The sequence below is a fragment of the Bactrocera tryoni genome, chromosome 4 (genome assembly GCF_016617805.1).
Source record: "Bactrocera tryoni isolate S06 chromosome 4, CSIRO_BtryS06_freeze2, whole genome shotgun sequence".
Lineage (NCBI taxonomy): Eukaryota > Metazoa > Arthropoda > Insecta > Diptera > Tephritidae > Bactrocera > Bactrocera tryoni.
In genome coordinates, this window is record NC_052502.1 from 28,732,900 (window position 1) to 28,751,409 (window position 18,510).

At 30.7% G+C, this 18,510-nt stretch overlaps 1 protein-coding gene across 2 annotated transcripts in view; it reads left to right on the forward strand.

Annotated features, from left to right (window-relative positions):
- Positions 1-18,510, forward strand: part of LOC120775776 (UNC93-like protein) — a 90,872-nt gene that overhangs the window by 24,440 nt on the left and 47,922 nt on the right. For both annotated transcript variants that reach the window (XM_040106112.1, XM_040106111.1), the window contains one exon: positions 10,552-10,655. The gene's annotated coding sequence lies outside the window, so the exon portion shown is untranslated. The remainder of the gene's footprint in view (positions 1-10,551; positions 10,656-18,510) is intronic.

Here is an 18,510-nt window from a genome sequence, read left to right on the forward strand (position 1 = left end):
AATAAAATTATTAAAAAAGTACAGTGTTGCCGTATGTGGTGTTTTGCATAATAGTAAAAGTTTTTATTACCCACTCTTCGCTAGGAGAGAACTATAGATCACAATATGGCAATTATTAAAATGGAAGCATCCACAGGTACACGGAATGAAAATTTTTAAACAAATAACTACTCAAAATGTAATTCAAAAAGCAAACTGTAAATAATAAATAGCAATAAAAAGAAATAAAAATCAGCAAAAACGCATTACAACAATCGTACGAGTATAATACAATCATAACGATATAAGTCTATTTGTGCACCCACATTACCGAATATTGGCGAAATTTCATTGGTGGTGGCATTCATTAGTGACTAGGAAACACAAACAAAAGCATAATGGCATATATAAAGACGCTTATGTAGATATTTGAGTGGCGCCGTCGCGAAAACGTGATCAACCGCGTCACTTTTGGCCTACTTTGACTACACGGCAACGCATCTATGCACAGATACATATAATACACAGCTGCGGGCTATATATTAGATGTGCACATATGCATATATCGATATAGATATGTAATATATAAGTAGATATATGCGTTAAAGTCGTCAGTGAAAGATAATAATGTGCGAAACTTATTTTATACTTCGCAATGTAAATGGCACACTAGTTTAATGTGTTTAGCAACATGTTGCAGACAGGTGTTCGATATCGTTAGCAACATGTGCAGAGCGTTCACAAATAAGAAATTGTTGAAAATAAGGATTTAAGGCGTAAAAATGATGTTGCTGGAGAAGAAGAGCTGAAGTTTAAATTAGTATTCAGCAGAAGTGGATTAATGGAAGTCTTCTGAGTTGAAAATAGTGTGGCTTGGGAATATAAATGCAATGGGTGTTAGTTCTTAAACATTGAAATCTATTATCTAAAAATATGCTTTTCCCCAAATTAGATTACTTCAGTAGACATGTGATGTTTCAGACCACTTTTTATGTTGAATTATTATCTTATATTTATTTATTTAAAGCATTTTCCAGTAACAGCAATATTTTTCCAAAAACTACTTATCCGAAATTTATCCGAACTCGGTTATAAACGCGAAAGCGATCTTTACACTAATAAAAAAGAAGAAGAAGACTTTTCCAAAATTTAAATTTTTGCGCCCTATCCTTCCTTTTCTTCAAATAGTTGGTATGTGACTTGAATAATATTTTTTGTCCTAATTATAAGACCGCCTAGTTGTAGGCTTTGATTTTTTTGATATAACAAAAATTAAGTGAAGCATACATTTAGGAGTAAAACTTAATCAAGATGCTAAAATACGAGTTAAAATTTTTGGTATATAATTTCTGTAGATATTTAAGCGCTTCAGCCAGAATTTGAAGAAATTATAGTGCACGGGGTTAGTATTACATACATACAAGAAGAATACACTTTACCTTCGGCTTCATCGAAACTATAATATCCTTCACAGAAACATTTCTTATGACATATTTAAAAGGATATAAGCAAATTATTGTGTTGATTTTGATTGATTATTTTGTATGGCAGCTATATGCTATAGTAATCCGATCTGAAAAAATTCTTCGGATATTGTGGCACTGACTCGGACAATAAACTTTGCCAAATTTCGTGAAGATATTTTGTACAAAAGAGTTTTTCATACTGGGCCTAGATTTTGATTGACCATTTTGTATGGCAGCTATATGCTTTAGTAATCCGATCTGAAAAATTTATTCGGATATTGTAGCTTTGCCTTGGATAATGTTATATACAAAATTTTGTGAAAATATCTTGTCACATAAAATAGTTTTCTATACAAAAACTTCATTCTGGTCGCTCTGTTTGTATGGCAGCTTTATGCTCAGGTGATCCGATATCATAAAGAAGAAACGACCGGCGCGCTGTTGTTAACTCGACTATAACCGCGTCAGCGGCGTCTGTGCCAGTAAAGAAGAAGAAGATCTGATATCAATGGTTTCTTGGGCAGAAATATGACATTAATTTCTTGGTGTTACAAATTTCGCGACAAACTTAATATACAATTTCGGAATATAAATATTTATTCACATAATATTTAATTAGGAAACTGACTAAGCTTCTATTGATACAAGTTTTCAGATCTTATATTCAAATAATTTCGACTCATGTAACTTATAAGTTATACTCAAATATACTTTTCAACCGCCAAATTTGGCCTATAACCACTTGCTAAATATTTAATTAAAAATAACCCGCAAAATATACGAGTTTGCGTAAATATTCTTCAACGAACATATTTAAAATTTATTACGCGTTTGATATACGCATAAAGGCAAATCATACATTTGCTCTTGGGGATTCCCACAACCTTTATTTTAAGTAATGCTCCAAGTATTCACAAATGCGTTCAGTTTTCTTATAAATATAGCTGCAATTTTATTAACATAAAACAACACAATTTAGTGAAAGGTTAATATGACATACATAAGTCCAAATAGTTAACAAGCGCGTAAGCAAAATATTTTTAGATGCATTGGCCAAACGCCTGGACGCGGTAACTAAAATTTGCATGAAAGCGATACACAACCACACAAACTAAGACGTCGTTGCAAAGGTTGAAAAATAAAAATCGAAAACACGAAATACGCGACTGCTTTGCTAACTAAACAAATGTTTGAATCTTTTATTGCTTTTGTTTTTTGAATGCTCAAATAACTGGCCCAGCAAGCAGTCAGAGAAGACAGCTGATGCGAAGCTCGGTTTTGCATAAACACACAACGAGTGCATACAAGTTAAGTATTTTAAGTTATACTTAGCGCCAGCGTCATGCGATAGCCAGCCGTTTGGGTGCTATTTCAACCCAAGTAGACGCTAGTATCCAATACTTTGTCAGTTGGTTGACTTGACTTGACTTGAGTTGAGTAAAAGCCCAAATCGAAAACAAGCCGCTGATAGATAAAACATTGAAGACAACACCAAATGCGCGTAAAAACTAGAAATGAGAAATACAATATGCATACGGTAAATATGTATATTTGTATATATGTACATATGTATATGGGTTTGAACGAGCTAAAAATGTGTGCTATACCGGCGTAAACTGGATAAAACTAGAAACGGTGCGGTTTTCTAACATCATTTGACTTTTCGGTCGCTTGTTTGCTGAAGAAAAAAAAAATAAAAATGCTAACAAAAAAAATCAAATTAAAGAAATTATAGTAATAAATAGTCGACTATAAAATATTCATGGGTAATCAGATATTTATGTAAATTGGTTTGTAAATAAATATGAGGGGTTTAAGGCATGCTTAGAAATATACATATATACATAAGTATGCTGTATGTGTATTAAGTTAAAGCTGATTATACGATTGATTTGCTTAAATCACTGATTTATCGCCTTCTAGCTAGACCAACAAACTTAAATAAATCAACTCAATTTATTCTGATTTGAAGAATTGCGCGTTAGAGCATTCAACTTTAAGATCTAGCACAACATTAGATAACGGCATAAATTACTTTCAGCATTAGTATTTGAGGGCAGCTACACTGATTGACAACAAACTCTAAAGAAAGCACTGGCATATATACATATGTATATAGTATATATATGTGACCTGGTCTACGGAAAGGGGGCTTAGGTGTCAAAAAAAAAGGAGAACAATTAATGAGATAACGAGAAACTGACGATTATTTTTAGCAGCTTTTCCCAGAAAACTAGTTTTCGCACGTTAGCTCCCTTTTCGTAGACCAGGTCACATATACTTGTATATTGATACTAAAAAATACGAAAAGACTTTTTCGACTACCAATATATCTATACATATATATGTTATGAATAATAAATATTAATTATTAACATAAATTTCATATCAATCATACATTCACACTCACATATAATACATATTAAAACTTTTTACAGTTTATTGCACACACTCACACACGCAAATATACAATTGATTTCATTCTTATGTTAATCACCCACTCATTTGCATACATTGAACTCGTAATCAAAATGTTATAGATTTAATTTGATTTCCATACAAAAGCAGTTCAATAATCAATACTTGCATAGCTAGTTGCTTGTTATGCGGAAGTGATAATGAGTTTATGTAAACACAGTTGGTATTTAAATTGTTAGAAACAAAGAGGCCTTTGTGGCTTTTAAATATGCAGTCATTTTTAAAATAGTCTCGCATTTTATAACTTTGTAGTTTACGAGTTCGAAATCGCCTGCAGTTTGCATAATTAGGGGGGCGGTAGCACATACCCGGTATATAGACATACTAAGTTAATACAATTGTATAACATGTTTAGGTATATTCAGGCGCTTAATGATTTCTTCGAATCGCATTGGCGTAGTTACATATATATCTATATTGGCATATTCCTGCACAAATCAATGACTTGCGTATTTCAATGATTGAACCTGTTTAAGGCTACTACTAATTGGTTATTGATTAGATATATTTTTAGAATAGTAACGTAGTAACTGCTGGTTCGGTTGAGTAGATATTTTTCACGAACTTCTTAGATACTATTTGTCAGGAAAATATGAAAAGAATAAACGCATAGAATATTCGATAAAAATTTCGATTTTTTAAACTACTCTGGACTGTAGTATCTTTCACAAAACTCACATTTTTTGGAAAGCAGCCATTTTTCAACAATCAGTATTTTGAAATTTTTTAATCTCCCAATTATTATCTGTGTTCATCTGTGTTAATAATACATTTTTTGGTTTTTGGTTCTGAGATATTTATAAGCTGAAAAATCAGCCTTACCGCCAGGCACTTTTTTTGAAGGTGTTCATGCAGATGCGTGATCAAGAGAATCCAAAATTTTTCAAAATAAATTGAAGGATATAAAAGTAAAGTAGACTCTACAAAATATATTATAATTTTTATATATTAAATCTATTGCCTCTTTAAATCACCACCACCAAAATCGCGTTTTCTGCCTTGCGAGTGGATATATCCTCTTAAGGGGTTACTTGGGTTTACTGGTTTCAAAAAATCGATTTGTTTGTCTTATTAAATTCTACAACACCTATAGAATATCGTCCTAAATAATTTGAAGTTGATCCGAGTAGTAGTTTCGGAGATACAGCCCTAGAACTTGTGCGCTCGAAGCTGGCTAGGCTAAGTGTGCCTTTTTTAAACGCCTTTTTCTCGAAAGTGTGTTTTTGAAGTCGACTGGCAGGCTTTCTCGAGAACTGCTCAACCGATATTCATGAAATTTTACACAGGTGTTTGAAATACAATTCTTAGAGACATGCACGAAGGATTTTTTTCGATTACTATTAACTAGTAGAAAAAAATGTCACGAAATTTTAATTTTTAAAATCCAATTTTCAGTTTTTTTCCTTCGGCCTAGCTCTAAGTTAAGGTTTCAACTTTTTTCAAAAATTTCAGAATTTCTTTGTTAATAGTGTATGTTTATAACAATAAAAAATTTAATTTTTTATTGAAAAAAAAAATTGTTGAAAAAACGCTGTTTTTTACCAGAGAAAGCCCATGCAACCCCTCCTTAGCTGTTTGTAACGACCTTTTTGTGCGGTTTATAAAGAAAGTTTAAGTGCAGTCTCAGCATCATAAATTACTGTAGTCTCAAATTTCATCTATTAACTGCAAAAACAGGATATAAAAAGGTACATATATATACGGATTTAATTTTATTTTTGCATTGTACAATTAGTACCATTTTTCTAAAGTCTGAAAAGCTTAACTATAATAAATCAACGCTTGAATAGAACGTGCATTAAAAATAGAATTTTTATTATATCCGGTTGCTTAAAAAAAGTATACATACAAACAGTATAACAGTATGTTTATAATGCACACAAATTTCTAATTCTATTTTATTTTATTTTTTATTAGCGTGGTCAAATTCGTTTCAAAGCGCTGAGCATTTTGTAATGCGCACTTCAAGAATCAATGGTAATTAATTAACCCTTTTGTGTGACTTAAAAAAATTCTTAAATATTAATCAAGTTATATGTTATGATACTACATTTAAAGTTGGCTTAGAAGATATACTTTTAAACCGCTTACATTTATTTACAAGCGTAGAATATGTCAATGTTTGAATAGCAATAATATTGATATTTATTAAATAATGAGCTTATTTTGTGTCCAAAAAAAAAGTTAAAAATCGAAAATGTGTGCCCGAATATTAAAGCTGCTTAAAACTAATGACGCAGACAAATAGTCAAGAGCGCAAGTCTGAGGAATTGGGGAATTTTGCGTGCAAAATTGCATTGTAATGTGACATTCTCTTATTTATGGTACTGGCGGTGCTTTGTGAAGATATACTGAAGTGGTTTGATAATTTTTAAATTAGAAAAAATTTAAATTGATTTATTGAACTATTTTTAAGTTCATTGGTCAAGCTTTATTGTGGCTAACAATATATTAAATTGTTTTATTTTTCAATAGAGTGAAACGTTAATTATGAATCAAGACTAAAGCACTGTGGGCTGTATAAAAACAGCTACAGTATCTTTGTTACGGTTCAATTAAATTTGTAGAAACTTGAATCCTCATTGCAAACTTTTTTTTATATTTTTTAATAAATTTGTTAATAAAACTTTTTGAATAATTTTTAAAGTTTTTTTTTATTTTTTTATATTTTATTTATTTATTTTTTCTCATAATTTTATTAATTAAATTTTATTCATATTTTTTTAATAATTTTTTTTTGTAATTTTTCCATTTTTATATTATGTTACAATTTTAAAATAATTTTATAATTTACAATAACAATTTAATTTCCGTTTCAAAAGCCGCTCAATTCTGTTTACAGCACAGTTTCACTCAGCAGCGAAATTGCATGCGATATTTTTTACAAGCTTTCATATTTTGCTTTTCATTTCATTCCAATTTTTTGTATAGAAATTTCTCGTATGTAATTACAATGATATAGCCTTTGAATGCATAAATCTTTGTGTTCGCAACTGGAATTACCAGAAGCTAATTTTATTGCTCCAAATAAGTAAATTGATTGTAAAAACTGCAATTATCTGTAATAAATTAATCTAGTTGTCATTTGCAAAAGCTACTGCTTTTAATTTAATTATTGTCAAAAAATATAAAATTTTTTTGTAAATCTTATTTCGTTTATTTACTTTTATATTATTTATTTATACTACTTTTAAAACGGATTTTTGCAGTGAAATATTTATTATTTTTAGTTTAAGTTTAAAAGAAAAAAAATATTTTTTTTTTAATTTTTTAAATAAGTTTAAAAGAAAATATAAAATTATAAATCCATTGGGCATATATTTAAAGTTCCAAAAAAGCGATAACCAATTTTTTAGGCATTTCTCCCCAAAAAAATTTTATAGGAAAAAAGATTAAAAAATTTTCGCAAGATAAGCAATCAACTCATTGGCATATTTCTCTAAAAAAGTATAATCTACATACATACATTAATTATATTTTCAATATTATCTACCATACAATTTTTCGTAAGCGAAAAAAACCGGCAAATTAAAAAACAATATCATTTCGTCACCTAAAATGCAAAACAACGTAGCATCGAAAAAATCGAAATTTAGTTTTTTTAATGCTTACGATGCTCTACAGCATATGGCATATATGTAGCATAATTGTCAGCTTTCACAGTCAGATATAACCAATTTATAACCATTTAATAACCAAAAATTTTCAGATATAACCATTATATAACCATTTTATAACCAAAACTCAAATTTTGTTTCAATATGAGTGGTTTCTATTATAACGTTGTCCTTCGCCTATAAACTTATGAAACGTGATGTTAGCTTGTTTTGCATTTTAGGTGCTGAATTTTAATATTACCCAATTTTACTATCATTAGCTTATATCTATTGAATACTAAGGCAAATATTAATTAAAAATATATGTATGTATATTTGCCTTTGCAACAACGGACATATTATTATTATATTCGCTTTCTTTATTTCTCATTCAATATTTTTTATATCTCAGATTTTAATCTATAAATTTCAATTACTTGTTCTTAATGACTTCATTGTTCAGCAAAAAAGAAACTTGATATTTCATTGTTGCTTAATTAACTTAAGCCGTCTACAAATTTATGGCGGATATACGGCTTAGGTCCGTCTGCGTGAAAAGTAGCAACACAAAATGTAATCTACTGGATTCTCAATTAAGTTCAATGTTTTTTATACAAATAATTCCGTTTTTTTCAACTAATTTCGTCTAATTACATATTGTGAGGAAGTATATGGAAGTTATGTAAATACATATGTATAAGCAGTTTTTATTTTATCCATAATTAAGAGCGTTATAGCCATACTGAAATTATTTATTTCTAGTTGTGTGTGGCTTTCCTGATATTTATATCGTTAATATTGAATCTATGGCAAGAAAAAGAGGCGGATATTTTGCAATAATGGCGCATGCAAGGTTGTCAATTATTGCTGGTTTTTATTAAGGGATCTAGTGATAAAAAAACAACTGTAATTAATTTTTTTTCAGGGATCTAGTTATGAAGAAAAATCCATAATTAAATTGTAAGTGATGGTATAATTGTCATTACACATATTTATCATTACAAACTAATTTATTTATTATATTATTTGATTACCTACAAGTTAATTCTGTATATTTTTTATAACTAGATTTTCCTTAACTAGTTTACTTTATTTAGTTACAAATTTCATTACAATCAATATCGAATTGTTCGATTACTTTCAATCAACCGGCGTTAATGCAATAGTTATCAATATGTCAACGTAGTACACTACAAGTTTCTATCTAGCTAAGAATTTACTTTCAGCAAGCATCTTCAGCTTGCCCTTTCCACTTAAATATTTGCCCTAATGCCTTACACCAAAAGCGCTAACGACTTTTAAACGATTTATGCATATTGATTTGTACGCTCAGCAGCTGTCCCGCAGCCCCAATCACTTTACCGGCAGCGACACCGCAATTCACTGTTCACGTGATCTTTCCAGTTCATTGATTCAGAGAAATCGTATGCGTAACAGACATTTACAAGTCGGCTAAGTGCTCGTCGCTCATATGCATATCGTGTAACACGAACACAGAATACGGCATTACAAATGCCGCCGCTGCTGTCTTTGCACGGCAATCGATAGCACTATCAAAATTATGTAGAAGCATGTAACTTTTTATTGCTGCTACGTACGCTCACCGGCGTAACCATCAAATTTAAACAGAAAACTTTAATATATGTATGTATGTATAAGAGAAACAAAAAAAATAAAATAAAGTGACACGATCAACACTGTATTCATCGAACAAATGATTCAAATGCAAAGCGGTGGGAGGTATAAGTATATATACTTACATATAATATATTATATTTTCACACATATGTATATATCTATATATTATATCAAGTGTTTACATTCTGTAACTGCATTAAAGATGAGTGCTACTTAATAGTTTTCACTGTACGATCGCCATTTGGAGGCTCTTCCGACAGACAAACAAGTTGGCCGCATGACAGTCGCGGCGCAGCGTTTGTTGTGCGCATTGATTTCCGATTGTTTCCGGTTAAAACTAGATGTTGTATGAAATGAAAACAAAATGTAAATATATATTTCATTAAGAGTTGTGTAGCGCTGCTGGAATTTTCCGACGTTATTAGTTACAAGTTTATTAGTGGATATACGCGCACAAATATTATATTATACATGCAGGCATATTTATGCGCAATCAGTGGAGAAATGGTGGTGCATTTATTACTGTTAACGATTACAAACGATGCGCTGACATTTGTTGTTAGCGCATTTGGGCGTTTAATAAATTGTGGTTAACTTTGCATTTTTAGAGAAATGGAATTGTGTTTGTTTATAATTATTTCTATAAATTATCTCGTTACAATTAATGTGAAATGTAGTTAGATTTAACCGCTATCCTTTTGTAAAGAAATCTGTGTGCGAAAGCAATACACAATTTTGCAGTTTAATTTAATCCAAGAGAGGTTGCAGATATCTCATTAAGCTGATATAACCGCTTGCTATTCGATCGCTGTTTGCTCATGACTGCCTCTGGTTTTTATGCCAGTTGTCTGTTCGATTCACCAATTTTACAGTTTTGATCTATGTTTCATTATGACTGCTTGTCCTATTTATACCAGTTGTTTGTTCGATTCACTAATTATACAATTTTGATCTCTATTTGAGTGAAATTGTTTATTATTTTTATGACAGTTGTCTGTTCGACTCGCTAATCATACAATTTTGATCTCTTTTTGATTATGACTGCTTATCTTATTTACACCAGTTGTCTGTTCGATTCACTAATTTTACATTTTTAAACTTTATTTGATTATGACTACTCATTCTATTTATGTCAATTGTCGATTCAGCACTTGTCCATTTTGGACCATCTACGAACGTTATTTGTATACCATAAAGTAAATTTCCATGGGGTGACTTCAGGATATTGAAAAAATTCTGTCCACTTATTTTTATTTATATTTTCTTTTTTTTTAATTTTTTATGTAAGTCTTCTATTAAATATCAATTATTAAACTTATACAAATAAATATAAAATATGCTCTTCCGATCTATAAATATATATATTTCTAATAAATTTTCTTTTTTATTTGCAGATTTTTTTCTATATTTCGGGTGATATTCATAGCCGTTAATTTTATTCGTATATAATTGATGGGAATCATCAAAGCGGAACTACTAGATCAGTTAGTCTAATCAGGTGAGTTATTAAGATAACGAAAAGTAAATAACTAGGAGCAAATTAAAAAAATATAATTAATTAAACTTTGTAAAAATAGATATATGCATATTTGTTTTTGTTCTACTACTACCTTAGAAGACAATAGGAATACCTATATTGTGAACGTAACGTTTGAATGCGATATTATAGATCAGACGTAAATTAGTAAAGAATAATAATACTTCTGAATTACTATATAGTATAAATAGAGTATTATTTAAGTATATTAAATATATAAGCGACAACTATACAAAGAAATTAAAAAAGAAAAAAAAATAAATAGATAACAAAAATCAAATTATATGAGAAGCTTTCTCCGAGCTGAAATATTATTTTCATATAAATTGAACTATAGTATATAACTGGATTATATTCTATATCATTCCCTATTCAATAACTGAACACTAACAACAATTTAGGAGAGATTTGCTTTAAAACCGAATTTTCGCAATATAAAAAAACAGTATACAAAAATCTATCTAAATCTTAGACCTTTCTAAGACCCCTCTAAGTTTTTGCCCCTACAAATATTTCGTATTCATAATAAAATTTTAATTAATTTTTTTTTATTTTTATGCAAAAGTTATGTAACTTTTATAGCTTTTATCCTAGTATATTAAAAACTAATCAGCTATATCTGGTTTCTGCACAAACGCAGCGTAACTTCACTATACATACAATACATTTATGCATGCTTATAAAAAGAAACATGAAATCAAACTCACAGCCATAAAAAAGTTCAGAACCTTCACACCACATATTATACGAACGCACTCTTAGTTCCACCTTCGGGTCATATTTTATACGCGACTTATCGGCACTTGAAAAATTTGCTGATCGCTGCTGCAAATTCCAGCATATAAAGAGTTTAGGGGCTTATCGAAAAGAATTAAATCAGTGCAGAAAAATCGTTTGGTAATAATAAATTAATCGTTGCAAGCGCTAATTTATTTCATACCACATGTTATGAAAAATGCTCAAATAAAAAAATTCAAAATAGCATACATACGCCATTTGATTAGCCAGATTCCGATACTTCGTGATTGATGAAAAATAAAAAAATCTTGTGACTGACTGACGGCTTTTACCATTGCTGAGAGAATTTATTGCTCATAAATAAGGCGATTTATTGTCAAGTAGCTGAATGTTGGTATAATTTTTATTTTTGCTTTGACTTTTACTTTGTTGAAGTGCTCTCACAATAATATATTAATTTTTTTTAATAATATTTTTTAATGAATGTGGGTTTGTTTTGTTTTATTTTAAGTTTTGTGCTGATAGCAATATTTATGTGCAGTTTTGGCAACAATTTTTTTACGTGACAGAAAATTAAATGCTTTCCATGAATGAAAAATTAAATAAAAAACTATAATACTCTGTAGCAACTGGTTGCAAGAACATACAATTGGAATTCTACACATACATTTATTACAAAATTCAGCATAAACCACAATACCGCTTCAGAGAAATAAAAATACGACCTAATAATTACAATTCTATTCACAATTTTACACCGTAACTCTATTTAGAAATCGCTTATACACCCGTCTTTTTTTTTTTTGTTTTTTTTGCGGGCGAGGGGGTGGCTAATGCCTTCCGCATCATCGGTGCTATCGTCACAGCAGCGGTATGTGCCACTTGCAGGTCACTAAAAACCCCCCCTCTAAGGAACCGTCGCCCACCCTGGGACCGCGTTTGCATTACTTCAGGGTGGCGTTCCATTTTTCTCATTGAGAGATTTACATCTGCGCACCTGCGTCCAGGTCCCGCTTTTTGCTGCGTAGCAAGAGTGCAGCGAATATACACCCAGCTTAGAGCAGATGGGTCTTATATAATATATATAAACGTCCATAGCTTCTTTAACAAAGACTGACTTCTTATAATGCTGACTTCTTATAATGCGATTTACAAGTATATATTTTCAGAACTTGTATAGAAATAACTGTGTTTTATAACAGCCTCATAAAATTCTTCCGAAGCAAAAAAAAAACTGAAAACGATTCGAACAGTTCTTTCATGCAAATGAATGAATTCTTACTTCATTCTTTGTGGCCCTTCTCTATCATTCTCTTTTATTAAATATAAATTTACCGTTACCAAATTTCAGCGCCAAAAAATGGCATTGATATTCATACATACATATATACATAAATGCATATGTATGACTGTAGTATGCATTTTGCAGTTAATTGCCTCCACTGCCGTCACAGCTGATTGCATTTTGCATTTTCTCTAAAAATAGAATTTTTTAATAGCCCCACACAACCATACAAAGTGAAGGGAATTAAATATTTTTCGGCATTACAAAATATGCTTCATTGCACACTGGAAATACTATAAATACATACATACGAACGTAAACTGTACGAAAATAACTGAAGTCTTAAAAAAGTGCCTATATAACTTTAAAAATAGCCGCCAATATCGTTAAATGATGTGCAATACGAAGATGTATATTTATGTAATGTGCATATATACGAGTATAAGTAGCGTCAAAAAATTTTTTTTACCGTTTAGAGCTCAGCAGGTCGAAAAGTTTCGCTGGTTAATGCAACAGGTGCGCAGCTGACATTTTGCTGGCGAGGGGTTTTGCAAAGGAAAAAAAATTATAAATATCAGGATTTGATCTGTTTAGAAAATTAACGGGATTATCAGTGCAGATTGATTTAATAAGAAAAAGTATGAATTTTACTAAAATAAATTTCAACAAAATTTCAGAATAAAAATTGCAAATTGAGTAACAATATGTCACTTGGCAGGGGAAAAAGTACTTTAAAGCATGTTTTCATAAGCAAAAATAAATATTTTTTAACAAATATATAATATTTCTTTATGAAAATATAACAATTTTGTAAATTCGTTAAAATATGATTATATTAAAAAAGTTTATTGGTCTTCAGGAACTTTCGTCTTACCTTCTTTTACGGAAGTATACTCGTCTATACCTTATACAAATAAAAGAGTTATAAAACAAGTATTGTAACAAAAATTTCTTTTAAAACTAGTTCAAGTCGACCAGATGCTTTAGAAAATTATACATTCTCGAAACCTCTTAGAAATATATTCCTCAAAATCGTAAATCAAATATATATTTAGGAAAATATATTTTTCTTAATACTTCGTGGCTTCGAAGGGCTTCTTCTTTTTATAGTTAATCATTTCATTCCAAATATTTTCGAAATTCTACTTACGAATAAATTAATTCATTAGCGAAAATTAATCTTTTCGAAATGATTTTAGCGTACAATCCGGGTCAATTTTGATCAGATGCCGCCGATTTAAATACTTAGTCCATCAGTAACCGTATTTCTGTTACTTTGAAGGCATATTCATTTTGATGATCGAAAATTAATATTTTTCGAAACGAAACGTGCAGTTCGAGTCCAATTCGATCAGATGGTATATTGAAAACTTAAATGCTCAGTTCATTAATAACCATATTTCCGTTCTTTTGAGAGCATATTAATTTTTTATGACTCAAATAAAATTTGAAACGGTTTTTGCGTGCAATCCGGGTGAAATTTGATCAGATAATAGACTGAAAATTTAATTATCAGTTCATTAATAATGGAATTTCCCTCACTTTGGGAGCAATTAATTTTAATTCTTTTTTGTACGCTCAAAACCAACTCCGACATTTTAAGGCCCCTTAGTTTTTTCTAACTAATATCAACTAAGTTAGCCACCTGCTTCAAGTCAAGTCTTTTATTATGTATAAAATATGTAAGAAGAGTCATTTGATCCGAAAACCCCACCTAGTGTGCGGCCCTGACACAGGTATAGCATATACACCCGTAAACTCAAAGCATACAAGGCATTATTATTATGTCGCTGCAACATGTTGGCACTGCTGGCAATCGTAAAGCAACAATAAAAAGCGAAAACAAAACTGCCTTCAATCGTGAGACGTTATTGCGAAACTTTAATTGAATTGCAATTACCTTTGCCATGGCAAGCGAACAAAGAAAAAAATATTAAAAAATATTTTAAAAAATTAGCAAAGACAGCAAAAACCATCAATTGACCAATAAATAATAATCGCCAGCTAGTGGCGGCAACAGCTGAGCAAACAGTAGTCCTTGCCGCAAATTCCAAATTTTTTACCGCAACATAGCACTTTTTGTATGTGCGTGTGTGTTTGTTGTGTTGCGACTGAACATCATCACCACAGCTTTCGTTGTTGCGGAAGTTGCGCATTTGCGGTTTGCAATTTCAAGCATTGCTCCAAAAGAGAAAAAAATTGCATAATTAGTATTTGCATAAGTAGTTCTGTATATATGTAGGTATCTGTGCGCAATTTCTCACTTACATACAGACATTTTTTTTCCTAACTGGCATTCTAATCGCTATGAAGGTCTGCCTTCCCAGCGGCTTGCAGCGCGCTTGCTTTCTTTCCACTGCGCATAGTGTGCGCTGGACAGACATAAACACACAAACTCATACATATATACAGCTTCGTTTCCATAATTTTTCTCAATGCCTTTTTTACGCCAACATTTCATTTCACAAGTAGCAAATTAAAGTATCTAACAGCTACCGACAGTCGGAAGCAATTGGAGGTGTGAAACAATGTTATAATTGCTGTGTTCATTAAGAAAAAATTTAAAACAAAAAACACATGAGCAACAACAACAACTACTTTAAATAAATATTAACTCAATTAAAGGCTAAGTGTTGCTGGTGAATTGCTACTACTTCGCACTGGCGCTACAAAGGCGCCGAGTGATGATGCAGTGGCGGTGTGCTCACACTATGTACCGTTGATTAATTTATGAGCTTTGATAAGATCACTGTCATTTCAACAAATATCGACTAGTGTTATTTTATTATTTGTAAACAAATAAATTATATATGTACACCGACTATTAGTAATTTGTTTGCTTAATTAATTGCATATTTCCTTTTACTTTGGGATTCACTTCCGTCGGCACTTGCTCAATATTTACAGAACAAAAACCAGAGAAACGTTATTAATAAATCACGTTGCAGACAATTTGATAATGTTCAGAATACTTTGTTTACCGCTATGTTGAGTGGTTGATATTAATAGAACATTACTGAATTTTGAATTAGTTGAGTGAAATATATTATTAAATTATCTCTCTCATTTGGCTATTGAGAAGTAAATACTTTGGTCTTATAACGTAAAGTGGTGGTTTTATGAGGAATTTCGGACTGCTTTCAATTGATAAATTTCTGTAAACCTTTTATTTAAATTTTCTGGTGTTTTTTGAAGATAGGGATAGTGTTTATAGAGTAAATAAATAGTAGTGAATAAAATTTCAAATTGAAGCATTTTAGAATTAAGGGGTTGTATGGGTTTCTTCGAGTAAAAAACAGCCTTTTTCCAACATTTAGCCTAGCTAGCCTCGATCGCACAAGTTCTCAAGGCTGCATCTCTAAAACGATTACTCGGATCAACTTGAAAATTTAGGACAAAATTCTAAAATTGTTGTAGAATTTAATAAGACAATCAAAAAATTCGATTTTTTGAACCCCACAAGCCCATGTAACCCCTCAAAGTACTGTCCCAAACTTGTTAAATTTTGAAACATTTTGGATTTCCTTGATCTTGGAGCTGATGATGTCTGTAGATTCGGAAGATTTTTCAGCTTAAAATAATCTCAAAGTCAAGAACCAAACAAATTTACTATTACTATAGATGAATACTACTGATCATAATTATAATTTTTGAAAAAAAAAGTGTTTTTTTTTAAATATACACTACTATGTGCCTTAAAAAACTGAAATTATTCAAAGATAGTATTCCTTTGACCATTACATGACAAATATGGTAGTCGAAAATGTCTTTTCGTATTTCTAATCAAACTTGAACTTATTTTTTTACATTTATACTAATAAATAAATAAACAAATATGTACCATTTTGGTAGACCACTTTTTGCCATTTTTCCGTTAGAGACATTATTCCATCAGTGTAAAACGAAATTTCGAAATATCAAGAACGGAAGCGAGCGAACCATTGTTGTGTTACACGAACTGATTGATACAGCATGGTCTCCGTAAACTTCAAACTTGCGTGGCATTCTTCTCTTTTTTATAAAAAAATTTCAAAATATAGCGAATTTCTTCATTATTTTCACTCATTTTTCAATAGCTATAACTGTTTTTCAACTTCCCCGAAATTCATTTTATTTTGGTTAAATGAAGCTTAAAATCTCACTTTTACAACACTGTACGGTACGACACAATGTAGCACTGGAACACTGCGACGACAACTATTGACAAAATACGAAAATACTTTTTCGACCACCCATAAATAATCATTATACATAATTATATATATGAAGAACACCGATTACATAGCCATATCAATCCAGTCAGCAGACCATCATTTCCGATCATTTACCTTTATAATACATTCTCAATTATTTGCCCTCAAATTTCACTTGAAAATTTCATAGTAATTTTTCTCCAAAGAAAAATGCCATTTTCTGTACTTCTACCTCTTCGCCTTACTATAAAAATAGGAAATCCGGCCCTTTTGCATAAATAATCGCTGGAAGTACTCAACTATCTATCGTTAATAGTAGCATTTAACGACAGAAAGGAAAAGGCAAGAAGATAATAATAATAAACTGCTTGAGAAAAAATCGGAAAAATGCGCAAATCATGTGAGAACAAAGCGCAGTGACGATGGACAACTTCCGAAGCGCATTAAGTAGCGGGTGTTGCAACAGCAAATAGCACATATGCATGTATTTGTATTTATATGCAAATTGCCAACAGTCTTACATATTATATTATATAATTAACGAGTGTTTCGTGCCGTTAGTTAACGTGTTGTAATGCTGTCATGTAGTTGTTGGTTTTGAGAATGCCAGCCTTTGCATGTACACAATGACAGCTTCGTCAACGCACAGCAACAACTACATACAAACTGCAAGTACAAAAAAAAACTGCAACAACAACACCTATATATAACAACAATAGCGATTTGGTAATCTAACGAGATCACTAAAGCTGTTAGCTTGTTTGGCGAGCACGCTGATCAGCGTCGTCAATGAATTTTGTAACCAAATAATAGTAACATATAATAATGTAATAGCGGATAATTTTTACAAAAACTAAAACAACAATGTTACAATCAAGCGCTGCCCTGCACGCAATTTGCTGCCACTAAAATTTCAATACACAATTTGTTGTTACTCTTTTGTCTACATGCTAATTTCAATATGAATCTTTATTGTTGTAGTGCTGACAAGAGCGTGATCGCCACGGCATGTGGGTGGTCTAACGCGCTCAGCGGTGCGCATTTGTGCAATTAAGTGCCGGAAAGCCAGTTTATTTGCTATTACAACTGTAGTTTGCATTCGAGAGAATCAATTCATTTCTGATTTTGCGCATTATGTATGCAAGTATATTGTTAAATAAAGGCTTTAGAGACTTTCTGGCGCTGCTCTTTGTTAATAATACTTAATTTAAAAAATTATTTTATTTATTTATTTATTTATTTTTTTTTAATTATTTTTTTTTTTTTAAATTAATAATTTAAAAAAAGTTGCACATTATTCTAACAGTCCGGGTCAATTTTGATCGGATGATTTTAGTATAAGAAATGTGCTAGTATATTGTTTAATTTATAAATTTTAAATAAAAAAGTAGTTCATTTTATGCAGAGTTAAGAAAAATCCCAGAAACAAAAACTAATATTCTCTTTTCTGTTCAAATTAATTACAAAGGAACTCATTTGGTTATATTTATTTATGATTTATTAAAAAAAATTCATTTAAAAAAACTAATTTTTCTAGTTCGAAATACATTTTCTTGGAATTTTCCCAACTTAACTTGTAATAAAATGTTGCAAACTCTAA